The sequence below is a fragment of the Protopterus annectens genome, chromosome 12.part0 (genome assembly GCF_019279795.1).
Source record: "Protopterus annectens isolate FY-2018-M chromosome 12.part0, PAN1.0, whole genome shotgun sequence".
Classification (NCBI taxonomy): Eukaryota; Metazoa; Chordata; order Ceratodontiformes; family Protopteridae; genus Protopterus; species Protopterus annectens.
The window spans coordinates 1,415,585,443-1,415,599,606 of NC_056746.1; positions in this window are offsets into that span (position 1 = coordinate 1,415,585,443).

The window sequence follows — 14,164 nt, forward strand, 5'->3', positions numbered from 1 at the left end:
CCCATGTGTAAACAACCTTCTCTGTCTGGCCAAGGTCTGTCTGCAGCAGCAGCATACAGTTGAGCCTGTTGCACTTGCTCATGCAAAAGAGCAGCAGCAGATTGTAACAGTCTCTCAGTGTAATGAATTTTCTATGGCTGCATTCCAATAGGTTTCAGAATCTGAGGCCAAAGCCTACACTGAGTGTACACAATTGCTTTGTAGCTTGTTGAATAGTTCATACATCTTGGATTGCTAATTAGCACACAATTCGGCTGCTTAGGCTGTAATTAGCATGCCACAATATTTATCGGGTTTGGATGGCTCTACACACCATGTAGAGCCACTTATTAAATACAAATCAGTGGTCTAGAGTGTGCAGGCAGCACTGTGATGTGCTTACACTTTTAGCGAGCCATGGAGGGTTTATTGAATCCATCTCTATTTCTAATTTGATATCATTATTAAAATTGTAGTTTTTTTGTATTATTTTTTCAAGATTGCAAAATTACTTTTCTTAAAATGTTTTTGTAGTACTTTAGTGCTTTTCCCCGAGCCTCAGCTGAAGATGGGCACATACTCAATTGGACTTTCCCAGTAATCATATCTTAATAAATAAATAAGTAAGCTGTGACTCTTCCACAAATGAAAAATAGAGTGCAGATTTGCAGAAAATAGAGTAAAGAGAGCAAATACGGAAGTTCTTTATAAAAGTTTTAAAGCATTTTGCAGGAACAATATACTCCTCTGCACTCTAAGACCAGAACAAAGATGATACTCTCAGACAGCACAATGTAGGCCCTACTATATAGTCTCACACTTCATTAGGAATATAATAACATAGGAATAATACAGACAAACAGTCAAGGGAACCATATGATACCTAGTCATATATACCTATAATTAGATAAAATTAATGTTCTTTCTCCCTTGTTAACACTTAATTGCACTTACCCCCCACCCAAATATGTCGGCACAATATAGGTGGTGTAAATTTGTGTCCCTCCATCCAGTCATCAAGACTAGCCTTAAAGGTAACCAAAGTAGTGCATTGTTTGACCTGTAGTTGCAACTTATACCACAGTCTGGGAATACACTGTGTTATTAGGGAAATATCCCTTCTGGGAGTATTGTTTATGTTTTGTGCAGGTGTTTTGTAGAAGCACTAGCTTTGTGAAGATATAGGAAATCAGATAGGATACATTCTTCATGGCATGAAATGCTAGATACAGGTCACCGTGGAGCAGCCCATAGGTTACTGAATATAAGTGGAGTAGTGGATTCTGATGAAATTGTGTTATAGTCTTATGAAAGCGCTCAGTCATGTTTTATTTCATTAAAGTTTTAAAGAAAGGCTTTTTCCGTGGCTTTTTGTCCAGAGGAATTGCTTTTTGTTTGGTTACTGGTTTGCTGTGGTCTATATAAGTGAAGTAACCCATAGGCTACTGAGTATAAGTGGAGCAGCCCATAGGCTACTGAGTATAAGTGGAGCAGCCCATAGGCTACTGAGTATAAGTGGAGCAGCCCATAGGTTACTGAGTATAAGTGGAACAGCCCATAGGTTACTGAGTATAAGTGGAGCAGCCGATAGGCTACTGAGTATAAGTGGAGCAGCCCATAGGCTACTGAGTATAAGTGGAGCAGCCCATAGGCTACTGAGTATAAGGAAAGTTGTGCTAATCTTTCAAGATAGTTGAAGAATGTAAGCCCTTTAATTTCCTTGTTAGAAATGTTTTGGGTCTTTCCAGCTGAGAGATATGCCTGGATTTGAACATTCCAAAGGAAGGATTGTACTTAGTAATGGATGTGATAAGAGAGAAATACAAATGCAGAATGATTTGTATCTTGCAGATATTTCCTTGACAGTTACTTAGGACAGATACAAGATTTCTTGACTATGGTGGAAATTGGATTGCAATTGTCTCTGTCTGAAAAAATGTTTCGAGGTGGAACCAGCTTTTTAGCCATATACTAATACACATCATTTTGAAGATCATACTTACAGTCTCTGCAATACCAACAGGCCCTGAGTCTATATATTCTCCTTCCTCCATTGATGCTGAGTCACATTTGACTACATTAAAGACCCCATGAATAGCTGCTGCCACTTACAGCAATTACCAGGCAAACAGGGAATGGAAGTAGATGACAAAGCTTCCTTATATATGACAAACACACTGCATGCACACATGTGGACAATTTAACGTCAGCAATCCACCTACTGTGTGTCTTTCAGGTATGAAGGAAACCTGGCTATCCATTAAAAAAACACACAGAATGAACATGCAGACTCCACAAAGAAGTCACTCCAGCTATGAAATGAAATGAAGAATCTTTTACAACGAGGCAACAACTTTAACCACTCTGTCAGAGTAACCACAATCTATATATAAATATGTATGTATATGTGCGGGCTGGTGCTGATGCAGGTATATACAACTATGTGTATCAGATATACCTGATATTTGACAAACACTGTCAATGACAAATGCATATCTGCTAAGTAACATGTTTTTTTTTTATTCTCTGGTTTCAGACAGTCAAGGGCTTTCAAGGAATGATGGTCAGCTTTTGCTGATCCATTACTGGGCAGATAAACTCCCTTTGGGGACAAACCTTTCAAATATTAACTTTAATGCTTAACCTTACTTTTTTGTTTAGAAGATTTTATTTTAAGCTAGGAATATGTGTTTTTATTAATTGTCATGTGACTTTACTGTACTTTTAAATGGGATAGCACTGTTCTGTTTGGCAGTTTAAAAGTTGATCTAAACATTTATTTCTGTGTAGAAACTGTGTTGAAATTACTTTTTTGGGCTGGCAAAGTGTATCAGAGTGCATTTTGCTGTGTGATTATTGGGAAAAGTTACTTATATGGCTTTCTAAATTTTGTTGGCTTTTGCTGCTTAGTTTCCCCTAGGAAAGAAACATCATTTTTGGCTTGAGAATGAAACAAACTGCCAGTCCCATAGTTGGTCCTTCTTCCAGCCATAAAAAGAAAAAGTTCAATAAACAGCCTTTGCCAGCACAACAGGCTAACAATTTACCTCAGCCACTGATGAATGTCTTTGCTGTGGCTAAAGCTGGTCCCTCAGACCACTCATCTTTTTCCCCTGGATCCCTCTGGTGTTGTTCATAAAGCCATATGGACTGGGGGTTAGCCATGCCCTCTATATCTGTTAGGGTCCACTCAGAGGGCAAGGGAGTGCCACTTTTGTCAGTATTGCGAGATGGGGCAGGAAAGGTACCCCTGCTTAGCCAGAATGGTGTGCCCATCCTTGGGGAAGCTGTTGCTTCCATTAATAATCCTGTTTATCCTAACATTCTTGTCAATAAGAAACAGGAAACTAAACATGTATTTTCTCCTGCTCTGCTTTCACTAGCCTTCTTATCAGGTGGTTTCTGGTTAAAAAAAAAGGATTTCTCTTTGCATTAACAGATTCAAGGAACTGAATTTGGATAGGAATGTGACAGGGCATATACATGTTCTCCTTATATTTCTAATTCAGACTCAAAGGATAGTAAGTCATCTGAATCTCCCTGTCAAGGATTCTCTTGCTCTGACACTATTTCCAGAATGTGTCAGTGCTTTCAGTGGGAGAACACAGAAGTTTCTCAGTCCCTCACAAAATACTATGAGTTGTTACAGCTGGAATTCCCAGGACTACCTCCCATCCAGCCAGTGCTGTCAGCATTGGAAGACGTGCATGTGACAGCTAGTGGTTTCACTGACAGCCTGGCTGCTACACCTGAGAAAGCAGATAGAATGTACAAAGTTCTTTAGTTTTCCAGATTTCTCTGCGCTCATCCCAGACCTGAGCCAACAGTAATAGCATTTGTTAATCCAGAATCTGAGAAGCATTTTAATTCTAATCCTTCCCCTTCTGACAAGGATGGTAAGACAACTGAGAAGCGTAGAAAAAATGTGTTGGCTACTGCAACTTTAATTTTTAGAATTTTGAATCATCAGGCTCATATGTTAATATTTATCCTGACTAATTGTGAATGTGTGAGAAAAGTTTTAGCAGTTCATTCCTGTTGGGGCAGATCTGTTTGTGTGATTTACTTTCTTTTATTTCTTAGGTTGTAACTCATTGTTTAAAGTGTGTTTATTACTCTGTAAATACTACATCCAAGGCTGTTGCCACTGGTACTGTGTTGAGGAAGTTCCAAAAAGAAAGCAGCACCACCTCAGGACAAAGGACAGTCCAATTAGTTAGAATGACCATGTAAGATATCTTGTCCTTCTCCCATCCTGGCAGTCCGTTTACCATTCTAGAAAGTTTAAATTCTGTCTTTGGCAGCATGTTTCAAACAAATGTGTCTCAGAATGATTCAATGAGTTACAGATGGCAGTGGGAAGAATGCCATACTTCCCAGGGAATTATTCCATACCCAGCAGAAGAAACCTTTCTGTTCCCTTCTGTCCTACAGAAAATGCTTTCTCAGAGAGTAATATAGTTACTCTGTTCCAATTGGGAAGATGTTTTTACTCAAGAATGTCTCTGGTGGCAAAAAAAGAAAATGTCTAGAGACAAGCTTTGAACTTTTTTTTTTCAAAACCAGTATGTGGTGGTGCCCAAGTTGGAAATGCCTTCACTTCACGACCTCTTATCCCTTCTTCCTTATTTATAGTTTTTGGTACCCTTAGACTTAAGAAAGACATCCTCACATTCTTATCCATCCAGACTTCAGATATTTCTTAAGATTTTATGTGTTGAGATCACATTGTCAATTCTATGGCCTACTCTTTGTACTATGCATTGCTCCAAGAGTATTCACGAAGTGGCTAGTTCCAGTTATAGCCCATTGCAGGCTATAGGGTAGCCATGTTTTCTATACTTAGACAACTTGCTCATCTTTATAGAATCTTTTTTTTTCAAACTGTCAGGAATCTCTCACTTGGGTAAGAGATCTCCTTTGAAGGCTGGGATTCCTAGAGAAATTTCAAAAGTCTTTTTGACTCCATCACACATAATTGCATTCCTGGGTTGTCTGCTACACACCTCACTACAAAGAGCTTTTCTCCAACAGAACAAAAGTTGTTCTACATTTAGAACTGTTCCAGGACCAGGGGTTTCTGTGATGTTCATCACTGAAACAGAATTCCTCAAGCTTATGGGTCCCATGGCATTTATGATTCTCATGCTACCTCTGGCAAGATGGTACATGAGAAAGTCACAATTGTATCTGACATCTCTTTGGTACCTGCAACAACACCCCTTTTCTTTTTAGGTTACAGTTCTGGGATTTGTAAGAAGAGAAATCACTTGGTGGAGACATCAAATATCCCTGAATCCAGTTTACTCCTTCTCCCTTCCTGCTCCAAAGCAGTCAGTCACCACATATGCATCATAGTTTTCTTGGGTAGCAGTGTAATAAGGAGGATACAAGTGAAAGGTATCTGGAAACAATAAAGACAGACAAAAGCGCATAGATATAAAAGAAAAGGTATTTTTCTTATCAAGGTGCTCATCTGTCTGAATCACCTTTGGTCCCATGCATTTCTTCAAGCTGTTGCATACAATACTACAGTGATGTGATACTTAAGAAAGTAAAGGGGAACCAGGTTTTATCCCTTATGCAGACTAGCCATATTAGCATGGGATGTAACCTCACAGAACAATCTCATTCTACAGGCATCAGAGCAAAATTATATGGCAAACAAGATGGGTAGGACCAGGAAAGACCCTCATGAGTGGAAACTAGATCAGGGGGTCTTCCAAGATATGATCGATCTGTGGGGAGTTAATGAAGTAGACCTTTTTGCCTCCCCTGAACAATCAGCTGGCAAATTTCTGCTTGAAAACTCCATGCAGAAAGACCATGAAAACAGATGGCTTTCTTTGCTTTGGACAGGAATATTCCTGTACACTTTTCCATCCTTTCCACTGATATCCATGGTACTTCTGATGATTCAGAAGGACTCCCCCAAGAACATTGAAGTAACCATCCCTGCCCTGGCCCAGGCAACATTGTTTCTCCCTTCTTTTGAAGTTGGCCATGGACAGTTACCACAAGCATCCCTTCAGACTGGAAATATTCACACAAGAACAGAGGTGTTTGATGCATCCTGACCCCAAACAAATTCAACCGACTGCTTGGATGATAGTGTCTTATTACTTTTTAGGTACCTGTTTAATGTAGATGTGCAACAGGTACTAATGGAGGCAAGAAAGCCTGCTGCTAGAAAATCATATATTAACAAATGAAAAAAAGTTTTCCACCTGTTGTCAACAACATAACCAGCACCAATTCAGGACTAGTGTTTCTCTGGTTTTACAATATTTGTGTGAGTTACTATCATGTGGCCTGTCTTACTCATCTTTCAAGACACATTAGTTATCTACTTAGTATGTCTAGCCATAGACCGCCCTCTTTCAAGGTATTCTCATGCCAAAAAGTTTTTGAAATGGGTATTGCATAAAATACCTCTGAGAAAACTGGTGACTCCTCCTTGAGATCTTAATTTTGTGTTACAGCAGCTAACACTTGCTCCATTTGAACCAGCTCATCTGGCTTGTCCACAGTAATATAACTACAGGGGCTCAATTTGTGGGTCCCTGGGTATCAGTCTAGATGCAATGTGGTCCTTGAAAACTAAGTATGGAGACACCACAGTAGTTTGCAGTAGGCCTGAAAACATGATATGTGAAACATCCAGGTAAGGAGGAATTACTTTCAGCACATTTAAACCATATCTCTGTAACTATGCATTCATGCACATTTCCAGATAAAGGAGCACCCTAAAACAGACATTTTATTATTGAAACTCCTGTCTTGAGAAGAGCCATCTTAATGTGTTCCAGTTTAGGGTTTTGTAAATTTGCTATGCTGGAATATCCATTAGATGGACTCTGCCTAAGAAAAGTCCAATGGGGGCAGCAAACTATTTTACCAGTATGGGAAAACCCTTGAATGAGAGATTCAGGTCATACCTTGGAAAATAAGTAGGACTACAAATCTGGTACACATAGGAGCCCCTGGAGTAACACTAGCTATTTAGCCAGTTGTTATACCTAGACATCGTTCTTGGTGAAGGAAGGATTCTATTCAGAACCAGAGTCTTATTTGTATCTAACTCATTCATTGAAAGTTTCAGTGTCTCCCACTATATGTCTGTTAGGATTTCACACTCCAGGGCATTCACTGCTACATCAACCACTACCATGTTTGAGCCATACTTTACTCTGTAAAGAGTATTGAGGGCAGTGATGATTATAAATTATGATTATAAATGGGGTGAAATAGGCAGCATTCCAGGGCCTACAGATACGGGGGTTGGTCCATAGCCAGCTAACTAGTTTAATTAAAAAATTGTTATGCAAAATTGTTAGCTGTATTATTAGATTACATGCTGAACATACTTGCTGATTTTAAATGCTTAGTTTTTGTTAAAAAAGTGAAAAGATAGGCAGTGTGACTACTTCCGATGTGCAGTGTCTACCACCAGGCCTGGTGGTGCTACTTTATTTATTGCATTTTATTTATTTTGCTAGTTTTAGATTTTCTTAAAACTAACTAAATAAATAAGTGTCCCCTGATGACCATTTCTGTAGCACTAACACTTTCTGTACATTGTCTTCCCATGATTTATTGGAAAAACAGCAAGCAGAATGGCAGGAAATATTACATAGTGTAGTGTAGAGTTGGGGAATGTAGCAATAATGAGTAAGCGTACATAAATTTATGTATGCATGTATATATACATTTTTCCATTATTTCTAGCTGGCAACCAAAAATAATAATACTCATAACTGCTGTCCAGGAGGGACTGCAGCATAGTACTCGTCTGACCCTGATTTTGTAAAACATTCTCATTTTTGCCTCATATTTTCCCCATGTCCCTTATAAAAGTTTTAGGTTTCTGGTAAATCACAGATGGCTAAAGTCAATCAATAGTGCTGGACATTAGAGTTTCATAGTTCTTATTCTGCAGAAAATGCATGTTGATGTAAAAACCTGTTGCTCTATGAACCCCATAAGTGAATTTCAATAATATTTAAAACTTGTCCCTAATTACTTTTGACTTTGTCACGGATTATTAAGAAAAGAGGTTGAGAGGTATGGATTACAGGTTAGTTGCAGATAAAAGCAACTTACTGTTTGTTCAGTTTTAAGTCTGCAGTAGTTTCTGGCTACTATCTGCATGTTAAAAAATAAATAAATAAAATTTCAATGTTTTTTGCAGACTGTCAATGATTGTTTTGATCTGTCTCTATGCTGGCAAATCATTAAGGATTGCACCACTAAATGGGGAGTAGGGATGTTGGCCACTTACCTTCTTATCATTTAATCATTTTAAAATCTGGCTTCACAAGACTAATGTGCATTTCCATGTAATAAGTTGGAATAAGGTGCGGGAAAGCTGAAACTGTCCATGATATCAGAATATCCCTGACTTTGCCTTACATTTTTGATAAAGTGGGAGGGGGGCTAGGTTACTGTGACTGGCTGTGGAAGAAAACAGTATGCCATCTTTTTTCTCATTTTAAAATCTGGCTTCAAAGACTAGTGTACGTTTGTATGAAATACTTTGTATGGCAGTTAACTCAGAGGACTAAACGTATGAGCTGGTAAAGAGCTGCTTCCTGTGACCAGGGTACAGGGCTTGATTCCTTCCATGTCTGCCTGTTCTGTGAGTCTGAGCAAGACAGTTGACTATGCAGTGCTGCTAGGTCACCCTTAAAATGCCAAACCAGTGGCAAATATCACATAAGAAAAACAGGTAATTCAAAATAGTGTGCAGTCTCGGTGAGGACAAGAAATGATATCACAATGTTAATAGGACACAAACACATAAGATTTAAATTCCAAAACTGTTTAAAAGATATTCAAAAGCTTTAATCTAAAATTCTAAAGCACTTTCATCCAGCAAACATGAAATGGACTTCATCAGGACAAAGCACTTACAACACAATACTGGTATAAATAGTACACGGCACTCGATTTACAAATTTGTGGTAAACCCCTAAAGAAGTATCACATTTGAAATGTAAATTAATATCTTAAAGACATCTTCACAAACCACAATAAAATTTCCAAATATTAGTCTTAAATAGTTAACAGTTTTACTTCAAAAATATTGTTTAAAGGTCTTACAACTACATAAAATTGAACACTGTTAGAATGACACACAACATAAAGGAACCGCCATATACAAAAAGTCATACTCTAAAGTTTAGCTGACCTTAATTTTAGTACGGAATAAATTGAAATATTATCAGTTAGTACTGGTTTATGGGCAGTGTCTAGTTTAAGCTGCCAATATAGTTCTCCGAATTGAAGGTGTTTCTCCCAAACAAACAAACCCTATCCTTTAACAAACACATACAATTATAAAATAGCTCAATACCGCACCAGCTGAAAATTATTTACAAAATGCAGCATTTACTAACCATGGGTACAAGGTGCGAAATTTCATTGAATGTAGTTCTGCCCAGACTTGAGTATGCCCTCCCAATTATGCTGTTATGGTCATGGCGTAATGTAGGTAGGTTTCTTCTGAAATGCAGCTAATAATAAGATTTATTAAACTAGTCACCAAACAAATCTAAGTGGTTGCCCTTTGAAGCCAGACTCACCTTTTTTGCTTAGCACTTTAACTGCAAACTGTTAAATGATAACTAGTGCCCATCACTTGGAAAAGGAAATTTCCTTACAGAAAGATAAACAAGCAGTGAAAAAGATGAACTTGGGTGGGATACCTGCCCCAGATTGTGTTGCTGATATAAGTTACAAAACTGGGAATTGGAATAGGTACAGGTGTATAATGAATGGTTCTTGAGTGGCATTTTACTTGAACAATTTTTGGGAGGGGTTTTACGGGCTTTCTATAAGGGACATTATAGAAGATGGATAACAATTTGGAAAGTAATAAAACTTTTCAACTCTGCTTATAAACGTTTAGATAAGATTTTACAATAATGGATGGAAGCTGTTCTTCCTGGGATTGTAGGAAATGCAGTATATGGCTCAAATAAAAAGAAAACAATATTAGTCTGCTAGTACTATCATAAAGGTTTAGGGCTTACATAATTTTGTACAGTGGAGACAAGGCTTTAAATGCATTTGCACATGCATCAGTAATGAAGGTAGTTAGAAGTATGGGTTAGGGAAAAGATTCATTAGACTTATTTCTAAAATGAACAGTAAAACATGGGTGAGGCCAATAGTCAGTGGAGAATTAGAAGAAGAGATTGTTGTGTTAAATGGAGTTCATCACAAATGCCTTTTAAGTCTTGGCTTGTTTAGGTTAACATTAACTGTTCCTGTGAAACAAATCAATGAAGAAATGTGTTATCTTAGATGTTGTTTATGAGATAAAAAGCAAGGTATTATCCCTACAATAGTCAGTTTCTGTTGTACAGATGACTCAGTACTCTGTGTAGAGCGTATGAACAAGGTATTGAGATGGGGAATAGGTGAAAGAATTACTAAGTTTAATTGTGTTGCAGTTGAATGTGTATAAATGCAAGTAGTTTAGTGAAATGATAAGGCATTAGGGAAGGGGTAGTGAACCTTTTAACTCTTTTAACTGTTTTAATTAATGTTGATTGATTTTAAAGTGATTGGATGATTGAATAATTAATTAGAAAAATCTTTCATGTATATAAGAGTTACTATTTCATGGAAGCATTAGATCTGAAGAAGCGTACATTGGGTACGCGAAAGTGCTCATCCTTAGTTTTTATTGGAATAAAGGTGATTTTCTAACTTTCATGGTGGTCGAGATCCTGTTTTGTTTTACTGCATTCGAGTTTATTTTACGGAGAAGACCTTTAGGAGCCAGCTGAGGTTGTGTTTTTGCATGAAATGATAAGGCATTAGGGAAGGGGTAATGAAGGAATAGAATAAATTATGTAATGAATTTAAGGGGATAATAAATACAATGCATTATTACTATCATTTTTATTTATCCTTACTTTAGCTCATTTCATTTTGTTATGCAATATCAGAATGTAGACTGAGCCCATTCAAAAGAGGGATTTTATTTGCATCACATGTACAAGGAGGGCTGAACATGATTAATCAAACATATGTTTTTTTATGCATTTATTTCATATTACCCTTATATCTGTAGGAATGGATGCTAATTAGACTGGGCTATTACTTTTTAAGAAAAGCTGTAGCTAGAAAGCAGAAACAAATGGAAAGTAATAAAGGATGGTATGATTGGTATCAGTAAAGCATAAGGTTATTCAAGTAGATTTAGAACAATATATTAAGTAAGGAGAGTATGGTATAATGACACACAAACTTTTATTTTCTTCTTCAGAAGAGTTAATTTTAGAGATACAGGAGTCTTCAAAAAACAGATTCAAAGCGGCTGGATCGAATTCAGCTTTAAATGACTTCTTTTGGCATTTGGTAGATTGGGAGTTACAAAGATATGTTAAATCCACGTTGCTGTTTAAGTTTTTTTATCATGGAGAAGAGATGACAGAGTATGTATGATTTACTTTCAAGAGATTACAGAATATCTGAAAGATAATGGAGCAAAGAAAAACAATTCTTGAAATGAAAACACAACATTTCGATACATTGAAAAAGGAGTGTCTTTAGATGGTGCATTCCTTTATTAGCAACCAGAAAGTGTACTAGCAAAGTGTGAGTGGTCATAAGACTCAGTGGCCTTGGAAAATATACAAATCTATTCAACTGATTTTGATTTTCTAATAGATGTTATCTGGTTTGTATTATAAAAGCATCACTCTTCTTACTTATGCCTGAGGATCATTAATAGCCATCCTAAATATGACTAACTCAGGTAGATAGGATCTCCACTTAACATCTCATCTGAAGGACTACACCTCAAGAGCACAGAACCTTCAAAACTGCACTGCAGTGTCAGTACTGGAGTATGAATCCAAGCACAGGATGTTGGAAAGGAACACAAATCCTCCTAATATTCCAGGCATCAAAGGCAAGTATGCGACCTGCTGTGACAGGGACTTACTCCATCCTTCACTAATAGATAAATACTTAAAATATACAAACAGTTGACTATATTTATTCATATGTTTTACTAAACATATATTTTGTAAGTAACTCGTGATGTGTTATTTATATTTCATATATATATATATATATATATATATATATATATATATATATATATATATATGTCCACTTTGTAATTTCGAAATACAGAAATCTCGAATTTCAGTATTCCGAAACCACAAAATCAAAAACCCAGCCAGAACTCACAAACTCAAAAACACACAACCGCGACATTCAAAATCTAATACTCACGCTACACATACAGTACACACATAAACATACACAACCCCCCCCCACAATCAAACTAATGTAAACTACATACAAGAAGGGGGGCAAGCCCCCCCTGCACCCCCTATGTGGGGGGCTGCCCAACCCCCCCACACCACCCTACTTATATATTCTAACTCCGAGATTGCATAAACAGTAACACAAACGAAACACACGCAAACACACACACACACACACACACACACACACACACACACAAAAAAACACACACACATCTTGCAGTCCATCAAACACACACTTAAACACACTAAACTGCTAACCAACATACTTACACACACAAACTTGCAAAAATTAAACCCAAACAGCCACATTCTGTACCACCGTAAGCAGAAATTCGAAATATCCGTACTTCAGTATTTTGAAATTTCATGCTTCTGCTGCTTTCAGAAATGTGAGTATTCGGCTTTGTAACTTTGAAATACTGAAATTTGAGATTTCAGTATTTCGAAATTACAAAGTGGACCCCATATATATATATATATATATATATATATATATATATATATATATATATATATATATATATATATATATATATATATATATATATATATATATATATATGGATCTACTTCACCTAAAACTCATCTGATTGACTTTCACTTGACAGAGTCCAAATCATCTAAATTTCAAATTACCAATAACTCATTTGACTGACAAATTTCACCAACAGCTTACAATGCTGAATTTCAACATACTAGATTTTATACCATAGACATGCGGACTTACACCGATGACTAACTCTTTCCAGAATTTAAAACTACTTACTTACCCTCTTAACAGAATCTGGGCAATATATAACTAATCTAGGTGAGGGTTATGCCTCTAGAACCCCCCCCCCCCATGTGTGGGGTTGTGCCTCCCACCCCCCCTAACTATATATACTAACTCCAGGATCTCACTACAGTGGGGGAAAGGACACATACCTTTTACTTGCCTTACAGTACTCTACACACTGCCACTACTACTGGGAACACACAAAACATCCACCATATTACTTTAGATACTCCCCATAAAATGTAAAGAGCATACCCACATTTAGAAACACTACATTCTACATGACTATCTTTGTTCTGAAAGTCAGCACTGTAAGTTACAATAATTCTTTTTATCACAAGCAAATCACAGTTGCAGGGAAACCCACATCATGTCTATAGCTTAAACGTTGGTGAAATGGGAGGCAGTCAAATGAGTTGTCAGTAAGCTGAAATTTAGGTGATTTGGCCTTGGTCAAATGAAAGTCAGTCAGATAAGTTTTAGGTGAAGTGAAGTAGATCTATATATATATATATATATATATATATATATATATATATATATACATATATATATATATACTGCATATTTTTAAGTATTTATTCATTAGAGTTGTATGTTTATATGATGATGTGAGATATTGCAGTAGGGCAGTGGATGTGTAACATATGCCAGTAGAGCTAGCTGGAGTTTTATAAACAATTATATGTTATTTGTATAGCAAACTGATTTGTACAGATGCTTGCATTGAAAAATGCATTTGTAAAGCTGCTTGTGTTAAAAATGCACCAACAGTGTGTCCTGCTGGACAGAAAAAGAAATATGCTTGCATGTCAGACTGTATTATAACTATTGAAATTAATATTGTAATAGGGGATACTGGAAGAGAAGAGGTTAAGCTCAGCTCCAGCTAATGTTGAAAAATAGTATGAAATTAAATTACTTAATTTAGGCCATAAAGACTGCATCTTACAGTTGTGATTGCAGCTAAAGACAAAATGTTTCTGCCAGGGAATGGTTTATTAGCTCCTGTAGGAATAGTGGAAGTGTTTTATTGTTTTATGGCTTCCAGAACCTGCAACATATCTTAGCAAAGCTCTATGTGTGTGTGTGTGTGTGTGTGTGTGTGTGTGTGTGT